The following is an 11,611-nucleotide window of genomic DNA, read 5'->3' as shown; positions in this document are numbered from 1 at the left end:
AATGAAAAAAAGTTAATACATATTATTTTATACTATACACACGCGCACAATAGATATACATATGAACAGCTCTATATTTTTAATTGCGAGAGGTACGAAGATCACTGCTCCGCAGGTGTAATTACAGCCTTTGCAATATTTATAAGTAATGACGAAGCAGTGCATCGGTTTACAAGCAAAAACTTAGGGTTATCAGTCCTCTTTGTCGTCACGCGAAGCTCAGTGAAATAGCCGGTCTTTTTTTATTATTATATGATCTGCTTGAGAGTGCGCTTACAACCCGCGTTCCGATCTGCCCTGTGCGTGAAAACAAACAGCGCTCGAGGGGGGACGGGCAAGAGCTGTGCGCGGAACGCCGTGGTATGCATTGCTCGCAGCAGAATGATTCTTTATGCGCACAAGCTTATGCAAGGCTGTGCCGCTTCAAACGGCCCACCTGTGGACTCACGTCCGATAATTCAAGGGAGAGGTAACGAGCAGAGATATGGATAGCTGCACATACTTAGTGCACGCAGTCTGCTCCATATTTAAAAGGTATGATGACAGATGCACACCTTACTGATCGCTTAAAAGGCCAAAAGCGGCTGTTCGCTCAGCAGTCCTGGTGACAAATTCTTTGATTAGGTCTTCTAAGTTGAGAGTGGCGGTGCTTTCCTTGTTAACATGCAAAGTGAGATGTGTTGGCGTCTTCTGCATCATGTGGTTCCGCAAATTAGTTTTCATTCGGCGTAAAGCGCTGAATGATCGTTCCACCGAAGCTACAGATTCAGGTACAGAGATAAGAAGCTGCCTGTGGTTGACGACTTAATTGGTCTAGCAGCTCATGGACTAGTTCAGATTTTGCCTGCAGACTCTTTGAAATGCTTTAAATTGATAAGTACTCGACATAGGACAAAACAGAATGAAAAAAATAGTAAGAACTGCGCCGAGAGACGGCTTAAATCAAAATCATCTGCGTGCACACCTAATGCCGTGTTTAGGTCATCAGCCGAGAATCTGGCGAAGTCAATTAACGTGCCTTCTAATTTCACTAGCTGCTTGATGCCAGGCTGATCAAAGCGCCGCCGCATTTCGCTCGAAATACGGTCGATAGCCTCAAAATATTCTTTGCGCAATGCTGCTTTGAGATCGAGCACAAGTGACGGCAGATACATTGCTGGACATCTCAAACCTCCTCGGCGTCTTTGTGCCTTCCACTGCGAGGCTCGTTCAGATCTAGCTAAGCTGCAAACAGCGCTCGTGCAGTCGTGCAGTCTCACAACTCCTGAAACGCGGTTTCAGACCGCAGGCGGGACATTGCCGCGCACAGAGTCTCATGCTGCTTCTTTCACACCTGCAGCACGAAACGTTGAGCGTTGGAGGACCCTTGCTATTTTAGCACTATCCCTGCAACTTTGTCGTACGTGTTCTCGATAAACCCAGACATAGCGAGATTAAAGGTGTTTGAAGAAATTAAGGAACCGACAGGCGTTGCTCATGCACTGAAAACGTGGGCTTCAAGTTGGGCAGCTCCGCATGTAGGATCCTTGCCAAATGACATGTATGAGTGTATATATCAAACACCGCTTTTTGCCGATTTGACCCGCCGGTATCGTCAGAGAGAATTAAAGGGGCAGATAACGCGAGAGACCCTGGGACGGATGAATTGATGACCAACTTTTCTCGGCTCCGGAGTCCCTGGCTTCAACACAAACATGATGTCGTCATCACGCCGTTGCCGTCGTCTTCATTTTGTTGTGATCATTCTCCTTCGTTGTTTTACCGTCGTCATTAGTTCCGCCATCTTGACTCTGTGGTTGTCACTGCGTCGCCATAATGCGCCGTCACCATCATTCCATATTGCCATCATGCCATTGCGACGTCATCATACAGTCGTCATACATTCGTGGTCAGTGACGCCGCCGTGGTCGTTCCATCTTCGTCATACCATCGTGATTATTCATCGTTACCTCAATATAGGCATCGCCAGCATCATCATCTGAATATGCTGTCGTTATCAGGCCGACATCGTCATTCGATCCTTCGTCGCCATGCATGAGATCCGCACGTTCGAGCGCCACACGTCTGTGTAGAGCGAGGCGTTTTTCTTGTAAAAATGTGTCCAACTTGGTCATGTCCTCTATATATACTTGCGAATAATCGCCAAACAAGAACAGCACGTGGGATCCGAATTTTTTAATGCACTCTTTCTCGTGTGAGCGGAGAGGTATGAGCCTTCCCTGCGACGTTTCCGATTCCGTCATCAAGTGACTTCAGGAATACGCAGCAGCTTTTCGATGAATTCGGTGGACGACCCTGGCAAGTATGGACTGACGGACCAGCTGGTTAATGAGTAGAGGGTACACTATGGGGCGATTCATGGAAATAAAAAGCACACGTGCTTCTCAGTGTCACGCGTACTATAGCTGCTTTTCACATTTATCATACCGTCCCGTTATGGTTTCTTTTTTTTTTCTGTGCTACCATGACGGTGGCTTTCGCAGAAGGCAACCGTGTGAAGACCCTCAATCCTTGTGACCGGGTGGCCCAATAACCGGTTAACTATTGCCAATACACCAAGTACGCCCCCCCTCCCCGATATGTGACAAGACCCGCCTGTCCCTCCCCTCTCCCCGGTCCTGTGCGAGAACTTAAAAGTTTGTTTTTGCTTTTCTACGTGCGCCTACACTTTTTTCAAATTATTGAAGACCGCATCCGAAGAACTACTTACTTCATATTTATTTATTTATTTATTTATTTATTTATTTATTTATTTATTTATTTATTTATTTATTTATTTATTTATTTATTTATTTATTTATTTATTTATTTATTTATTTATTTATTTATTTATTTATTTATTTATTTATTTATTTATGCGCGTGCGTGTGTTTGCGTGTCTGTGTGCGTCCTTTACTTCCCGCTTGTGTTACGCTCTCTTGAGCACCCAAGTTTTACAACACTGAGGTGAGTGGCGTACAGGCGGGAGGCACCTGCGTATTGATCTTTTTTTTTCGTTTTTTCCCGACGTACGTGTAACCGGAGGCAGCGGAAGTCGAACCCGCAACCTCCTGCAACCGTGGCGGACCATCAACCACGTCTAAGTTGCTATGTCGAGTTTATAACAAGTGTTTACAGGAGCACTGCGCAAAAAGCAATGATTAGGTAAAAAAAAATAACAAGCAGTTTTACATGTTGTGTCGCCTTTATGTAAATCGGTAAGCTCGATCGTAAATGCGGTTCTTATTAAACGGAGGCTGTTGGTATTCTTAATTTTCTTGCATTACCGAAGATCTGCATGGTTTCACCTGTCCACTCACGTCTGCCCTCTTTCCCACCCACATTCGCGGCGTTATTTCATCGTGCAGGTGCTAAACAACAACGAGTTCAGAGGTGTCAGCAACCAGCAAGTCGTCCTCGCCAACAACGCAGCCAAGTAAGCAACGTGCCCTTCTGTTTTGATGGAGTGTTTGTAGCTCAATTCAAGGGCGGGCCTCTTCAGCGTTAAGTCGAGAAATTGTTCTCTAATGACACCTGTGGCCCCTCCCTCGGTGCAGCTTGGCACGTGTCCGGCCACGGAGCGACACACACGAAGGTCCGAAAGCGCACCGTACCTTCCTAGAATCTTAGGTGTCGGATGGTCGTGCACCAAGCTGTATGGATGGATGCTATGAGCGTCCCCTTTCGAACGGGGCGGTGGGCTGCGCCATCAAACTCTTGTTATTATATTGCCTAATGCTCTACCTATCTTAATAAAAAAAACTACATTAAGGCAAGGGCGCACTCTGTGGGTCGTTTTGAACGCTGTCTCTATAGTCCAGCCAACACTTGCAGCAAATGGCAACTGACGCTGTAGTTGGTGCACTGTCACAGTTGTTTTGCATTGCTTGTTACACGGGAAAACAGAAGCAAGAAACGCCAAATATCAAGGTACGAATAAGGCGCGCTGTAGCACCGCGTTATTCTTTCATATTGTCTAATCAGTGCTTAATGTCAGGGGGGGGTGATGGACGGCGGCGGCCCCTCCTCTATTCTTTAAGAAGGGGCTTCCCTCCCCCCCTCGCACGTCAACTGTAACACTGCGGCACCCATTCGACAAGCGCTGGACGCGATTTTATTACCAGTAGTTCCTTGTGCGGGGCAATTCTAACTCTCCCATTTTTGATCATGATTTAATTGCGAAGAATCGGTCAATGTGGCACGAGCAAAAATCATTGCCCCTTCCACTCCGTGAAGATGGTCGGACAGCGAAGCTGTGTTAGCCGACCTGCCGCGTAGCCGGCTGCAATGGGAGCGAGCTTCCGAGCCGTAGTTGCATTCGCGGCCACTTGGCTGGCCCTAACGGCGCTACTTGCGGGGGTGGGACGCGTCGGCGTCCATGGGCGACGGCGTTCCTAGTGCGTTCTTCACTTTTTTTCTACGACGTTCCCAGACAAGAGCCCTTGACCAAGGCTTCGTATATACAACCAACGCTAACGCGAACTCCTCTCACACTCCACTCCACCGTTGACATACTTTTTTTCCTACACTGTCATCGGTTGGAGCGCCTCACGCTCACCCCTCCAACGCTAGTATTGGACGGCGCGACTTACGGCAACCGCCCTCCCCGTTCTACTTTTCATCGGCACCCTCTCACAGCATTCTCACAGGGGAAAGGGGTCACTCCAACCCATTTCCCCCTGTTGAGCTCTTTTCTTCTTTTCTCCCGTTAGGTCACGTAGCCCCCTTTTAGCGAAGTCTGACAACGACGGCACAGGGTCCGTATAGACAGCTTCGCTGTAAAACAGGAAAGCAGGTATTGCCGTACTGCTGTATGCATTTCCCCGAGGCATTGCACATGACGGTGACCACCCTTGTTCGACTAAGATTCTTGGCTCAGCATACTGTTTCATGAGCCACCTGAGCGTGAAGCTACCTGCTCGTGAATTAGTGAAGGTTCGCCTTGGTTTCTTTAGGATACCAGTTAATTTTCATTCGTCTAGTTGTGCATTCTGAGTGCTAGCTGTGTTATACCAAAGACGCATGTATTTTATCTGCTATTATAGGTAAGTGTGAAACCATAAAATATATTGTTGTAGTGCCTGAGGTTGCCAATGAAGCAAGGCAACTAATGTTCTGTGTTGCAGCTGCACTTATTTGCTTCACATATCTTTACCCTCACAGTTCACATATCTTCACCTCCTTTACCTCCCGAGTTATTTAAAAAACGTTTCCAAAATGCCAATTTTCTTTTTAAGTGCTTTAGTGAATCGGCAAATTAAATGAATGCCCGAAATACGCTCAGAATAAGGTATGTATGTATGTGCAGAACACCAGTAAACATTTGATTCATTCTAGAGAAAGCTGGCTTCACTAAATTGCTTGAAGTAGGTTTTTTCAGCACCAATAAAGTAAACAAAAAGTGAACATCCCAAAAACAACTTATGTGGCCTGTGAGAGTTGTGACCAAGCCGACTGTCACGTAGTATAATCGCATTTAGTCATGTAGGGAGTCCCTATAGTACGGCACACATCAAACCCAATATCACAAGGAGTGCTAAGGAGTCTTCACAGCGCGTATGCGTTTCTATCTTCTTATACTTTTCTTTGTCAGTAATATCACCATAATTTCCCACTCCAAGTTTAGTCTTTTTTCAGAGTATTATTGTGAGAAATTTCTCCCATATCTCCACAGTGAGAGGGAATTAGTGTGAGCGCAACACATGCCGGACTTCATCTTCACCATCTCTACATATCATAATTCATTGTACATCTTCCTCATCCGTATATATCATCATCAGCTGCAAAGCTTCATCTTCCTGTGGCAGCAAGAGCTCGTGCTGCCACAAATCGACATAGACAAGCATTGAGAAAGCAGTCATCTCGCTGACAAACACAACGGCAGCAATAGTTCGTGGTCCTTCGGTGGTGAGCAACGGGCTTTTGAATCGGCTTATCCATATTTATTATTGCGATATCAATTAGATGGACACTCCGAGCGGATTTCTGCCGTCGGCGTCGCCGTCGCCGTGAGGATCCGTATAAAGTCTAAGGGCGATAAAATAGTCGCCGCGCGTCGTACGTGCGGGTGAAAGCGCGCGGGGGACGCGCGCCTTCACGGAGGGCGAACGCACAGCGGAGAGAAAACGCGACTTCCGTCGCGCAAAAGGCCGTGGGGGTATGGGAGGGAGTGAGGGGGGGGGGAGAGACGCTGTGCTGCGGCACCAAATGCGTATCTTGCAACCGGGCGCAAGGGTAACTGGCGACTCAATCTCCCACGCGAAAGGAGCAAAGCGGGAAAGCAGCGCGGGAAGGAGGGAGGGGGGGGGGGGGGGCTCTACTCTGCCAACAAATGCGTTCTTGTACTTTGCGCCTGTGCCAGCTGTCGGTGTTGTCGCGCGCACCGTATCTTGAAAGCGATCTCCACACGGCTCTGACCTTTGTATGCACTGTGCGTACGCCGCTCAGTTTCCGTTGAAGCGATAGACAGCACGAACCTTCGCTCGCTGTGGCGGCCGCGCTTCCCCACGCCCGCGTTTTGACAGTGGTTGGCTGCGGTCATCGAGTGTGATGTACTCATGTTTGCTTGTGCGCGCTGACACCACGCTTGTTAATTCAGTCAGTAAACGAATGTTTAAAGTCTATACAGCCGATGAAACTACTATCCCTACTCCTTATAGCTCTCTACTAATTTTCTATCGCAATTGATGCTTCCGCGAAACTGCGACATTTTTATTAACACCACACCCCCATCCAAGACCATGGCCGTGAGGGCGGATAAGCGTTGAAGTGATGGACATAAAAAAGTAAACGTTGCTCCCCCTTGAACTTAATTATAGCAAGGTGCCACTGCACGTAGAAGCTATCTTGCTCATGCCTTCGATGAAACACTTGGTATAACGCCCGCGACTGAGTGCATATTGTACTGTCTTGAATGTGCTCTCGCGAATAAGCTTGGTGCCCATCGAAGGAGCTGAATCGACATTTCACCGCAGCCACGAGTCCCCATGGAAGACGTTCCTGTGCGCAACCAGCGCCTTCGTGGCCTTCACCATCGCCACCGCCGTCATACTGTTCTACTTCAGGAGGTCGCCAGGCAGGTGCACGCCGAGGGCCTGCACTCTCGTGTCACCTTTGTCGCTATTTGTAGCACGCTAAGCCTGGCAATCAGTTTAAAAGCAGGAGAGCAAAATACAACGAAGGTGAACTACATGTCTACATCAATAAATCAGCCTGTGCGAGCGACACTTTTTCGAAAAAAAAAAGTATTTCCATAGAGTACTAAACACTCAGTTCAGAGTAGCATTGGGTTATAGAGTACAGACTACTGGAAATAAATATTTCATTACTTGCAAGACACTTGAAGATAAATTTTGTCTTCAAGTTCAAAAGAAATGTTTAACCATGGCATCCGATATAAGGTGGCGCGATCGAGACAGCGCGCGCGCCTCCCGATCTCGGAGGCTATGGTTTAACTCAAAAAATGGCAGTTTACAGTGATAGCAAGGTTTAGCATTTCACTCGAACTCACAGGACAGTGTTTTAATTACTCTACACTCTGTTTTATACATAGCAAGCAACGATACGAAGGCTAAAGAAATTTCTCTCGCTGCTCGCACCTGCGACCACAAAATGCATAGTGCGTCCTACCTGAAGCCGCATGCAGGCTGCCTAGTGCGTCCCATATGAGAGAGGTACGCATCATGTTATTCGTTGCAAAATTAAATATCATTCTTTTATTGCGATAGCAATTATATGGACACTCAAAAAGGATTTCTGCCGTCGCCGTCGCCGTGGGGTTCCGTATGACGTCAACGGCGATGAAATCGTCGCCGCGCGCCGGACGCTGTATTTGCGAGTGAAAGGTCGCGAGGGACGCGCGCTTTCACGGGGAGCGAACGCACGGCGGAGAACAAACGCGCGTTCTGAGCCGTGCTCCCTGAAGGGCTGCAGAATGAAGCGTCTCTTTCCTCCTTTACAATCACCATATATAGAGAGCAAACACGACTTCTTCCGTCGTGCGAAAGGCCGTGGGGGGAGGGAGAGAGGGAGGGGAGGCGACGTTTAGCTGCGGCACCAAATGCGTAATTATATAAAAACGTTGTGAGGCGAGAAGGTGTTAAAGACTTCCGACGCTGCTCGACGAGTTTCCCGTTCTGATTTCGTCGAAAACCTCCGAGCCGCCCCCAGAGGCCCTGGCAACAGTCACCAACGCCGCACGCGTTCGGTGCGAACGCGGGCAAAACGGCGACGGCGTCGACAACAGTTCTGCGCGTTGCTGGTGCTGCTGCATGTCCAAGTTTATACAGCTGATAAAACTACTATCCTTACTCCGTATAGCTATCTACTAAGTTGCTATCGCAATTGATGTTTCGCCTTTCGGGTGAAACTGCGACATTTTTTATGATCACAACGTATGACATATTTATTACACGTAATACGTATGTGAAGATCTGAACCTATTTACCACCAAACGAGCGGAGTGGCTGGCATGTTTCTGCGACCAGTGGACGCATCAGTTGCTCTCGCGACCAGAGCATAGAACGCCACATGCTATAAGCACGAAGATATAGAAATAATACGTCATTTGACGCAAGCTTGCATCCAAGATTTGTAACATATGAAGTAGTTATTCTGTAGAAAGCGTCGCAGATTAAAAGAAAAAAAGTTGTCGCAGTTTCACCTGAAAGGCGAAGCATCAATTGCGATAGCAAACTTGTAGAGAGCTATACGGAGTAATGATATTAGCTTTATCAGCTGTATAAACTTGGACATGCAGCAGCATCGGCAACACGCAGAACTGTTGTCGACGCCATCGGCGTTTTGCCCGCATTCGCTCAAAATGCGTGCGGCGTTGGTGACTGTTGCCGGAGCCTCTGATATAAATAAGCACTGCGTGCCGCAGCTAGCTAAACGTCGCCTCCCTTCCCTCCCCCTCCCCCACGGCCTCTCGCTCGTCGGAAGAAGGCGCGTTTGCTCTACATACATGGTGATTGTGAAGGAGAACAGAGACGCCTACTTCTGCAGCCCTTAAGCGAGCACGGCGCAGAACGCGCGTTTGTTCTCCGCCGTGCGTTCACTCCCCGTGAAAGACGCGCCCCTCGCGCCCTTTCACTCGCACATACAGCGTTCGGCGCGCAGCGACGATTTCTTCTCCAAATGACGTCATACGGAACCTCACGGCGACGGCGACGGCAGAAATCTGCTTTTGAGTGTCCATATAATTGCTATCGCAATAAAAGCTGGGATGATTAAGCCCAAACACTGTGCGAGCGACTTTGTGCGCGACAGCGACGAGCGACGAAACGGGTCGTCGTGTGAACAGATCACTCGTTCTTGTCGCTGGATCGCTCGGTTCTGGAAATCTAGAATTCGTCGCTCGTCTTCCGGAAGTTCTATTCATGAGCGACTAGTCAACAGCGAGAAGTGTACATCACTCAAGTACTACCGGTTGTCGCACGGAACGAGCAAAGGACCAAATTTTGATACGTGGAAAGATAAAGAACCTAGTGCAAGCCCTTTAGAAATGTTTTATACTGCTCTTTGCAGTAAAATAAGTTATATTAAATTATTATATCACGCGTCATCCCTGTTTCGGCGCGTATTTGCTGCCCTTGTGTCGGTAACACTGCGGGAAGACGTCCCTCAATGTCGTCGCTCGCGTGGGGTTCGACTTGCAGGCGACAAGTGGACGCGACATCGCGTCGCTTGGCGCGATATTCTGTCTCTTTCTGTCTATTTTTCATGTTCATTGTTCCCTCATTTCGAATCTTATTTGTATCGTATTCCACGCGCAATCACGTAGATGTTGTCTTATTTAGCATCGACACTTGACGCTTTGTATTTTTGATCAAGAGACCATGTGGGCCGATCTCAGAGACAGTGCAGTATATGGTGCGATATGGTTAGGTTTCGACTATATTGGTACTATATAATTACGCCCGTTAATTTATTTACACTTAATTTACTTGCTTACTTAATTTACCGTTAGTTGTACAATTGTTAATTGTACTCTGCGACTAATTCTCGCTTCATGTGAGCAGCACCGAAGCAGCTTTCCAGACACCATCGCCTCGCGCGAGCCCTACAAGTACAAGCGAACTCGCTCCATTTCCCAAAAGTGTGTCGTACGGCAGCTTTGCCTCAGTATGTCTAGATCTACGGCGGTGCACCCTTTACAGGGGCATAGTGCAATGTGGTTAATTTTCGACTATATTGGCGCTATTACGCCCGTTAATTTACTTACTTTCACCTTTACTTAATTTACTTACATAATTTACCATTAATTGTACAATTGTTAATTGTGCTCTGCGACTAATTCTCGCTTCATGTGAGCACCGCAGAAGTCGTTTTCCCGACACCATCGCCTCGAGCGGCCAGTCGCGCGGCAATGTTGCGTGTATTCGCGGGCTTCTCTCATGTTTGGAGAAACCCGTTCATGTACCGCGTATTGAGCACCAAAAAGCTGTATCGGGAGTTTTTCATGATGCTCTACAATTTTCTCATTTACACTTTTCATCTAATTATAATATTTGAGAAGTTGATTATTAAGACTAATTATGTAATTAGGCAGAATGCCAAAAAATAATCTTAGTATCTCCATACAACGGCAAACAAAATCCCCTTGGTTCTGTCCAGCTACGTGGTATTTGCGTACTTTTAAAGTTTGGCTCAAGTTATGATGGGACACCCGGTATACGGAAGTATTTTTGTGTGACTCCCCGATGTGACGTCAAGCGACGCCTCATACATAAGAGAACATTCAAATGATGGAGACAGCCATGGCGAATGATTTCAACCCTTTTGTCTTATTCATTGCAGCGGTGCGCTCCCTCGTGAAATTTGGCACTTCCGCACCAGGTAAGAATTAACGCGTCCGTGCGCTATAGGATTCGGCGGGCGGATTTTGCCGGCCTGCGGCACAATTCCACAATTCGATTGCCGTCGGGCAGTGAGTGGTGACGCTTATCGCCATTACGATTTCGTCATTGCGAAGCATCACGATATTAATCCACCAACCCTCGAGCACTACTGTCATGCTTCAAGGTATATTGCTATCCAGTTGACACTGGTGTCAGCTGCATGCGTCCGATATCTCGCAGTCCGATGGTCATCTGGCATAAGCTTGCAGACTTCTCATGTTTGTATTGTCCATAACTGTTGTATTTCGTTGAGTGCCCCCTTATTATTATGCCGAAAGTTCCGTAACGAGCTAAGAATAAATGAAAAATCAGTTAACTCCGTTTTACTTCGTTTTATTTATTTATTTATTTATTTATTTATTTATTTATTTATTTATTTATTTATTTATTTATTTATTTATTTATTTATTTATTTATTTATTTATTTATTTATTTATTTATTTATTTATTTATTTATTTATTTATTTATTTATTACCTCAAATGTTCCAAGGCGGGCCATTACATGAGGGATGGCAGCTGTTGATGGTTAATTATGTGAGAATGATTGTGTATCATCGAGAAGGGATTTGTAGAGCAAGGCCGGTCGTAATGGTGATGACACGCGACGTTGTTAAACAGCTCTAAACCGGACAAACGACGCAAAAAGACGAAATGGACACGAAAACAAACGCTGACCGCGAACTTAGATCCCAGAGCCAGGGTTCTTTGCCCACGTGTTCCTTTATAGGGA

The 11,611-nt window shown here is 46.9% G+C and overlaps 1 pseudogene; it reads right to left on the bottom strand.

Moving 5' to 3' along the window:
- Positions 1-555: 555 nt before the first annotated feature.
- Positions 556-1,070, bottom strand: LOC125944622 (uncharacterized; annotated as a pseudogene).
- Between the last annotated feature and the right edge of the window lie 10,541 nt (positions 1,071-11,611).

Source organism: Dermacentor silvarum, chromosome 4 (assembly GCF_013339745.2).
Source record: "Dermacentor silvarum isolate Dsil-2018 chromosome 4, BIME_Dsil_1.4, whole genome shotgun sequence".
NCBI lineage: Eukaryota > Metazoa > Arthropoda > Arachnida > Ixodida > Ixodidae > Dermacentor > Dermacentor silvarum.
The sequence above is the reverse complement of the archived record's forward strand: the minus strand, read 5'-3'. Positions and strand labels throughout refer to the sequence as shown.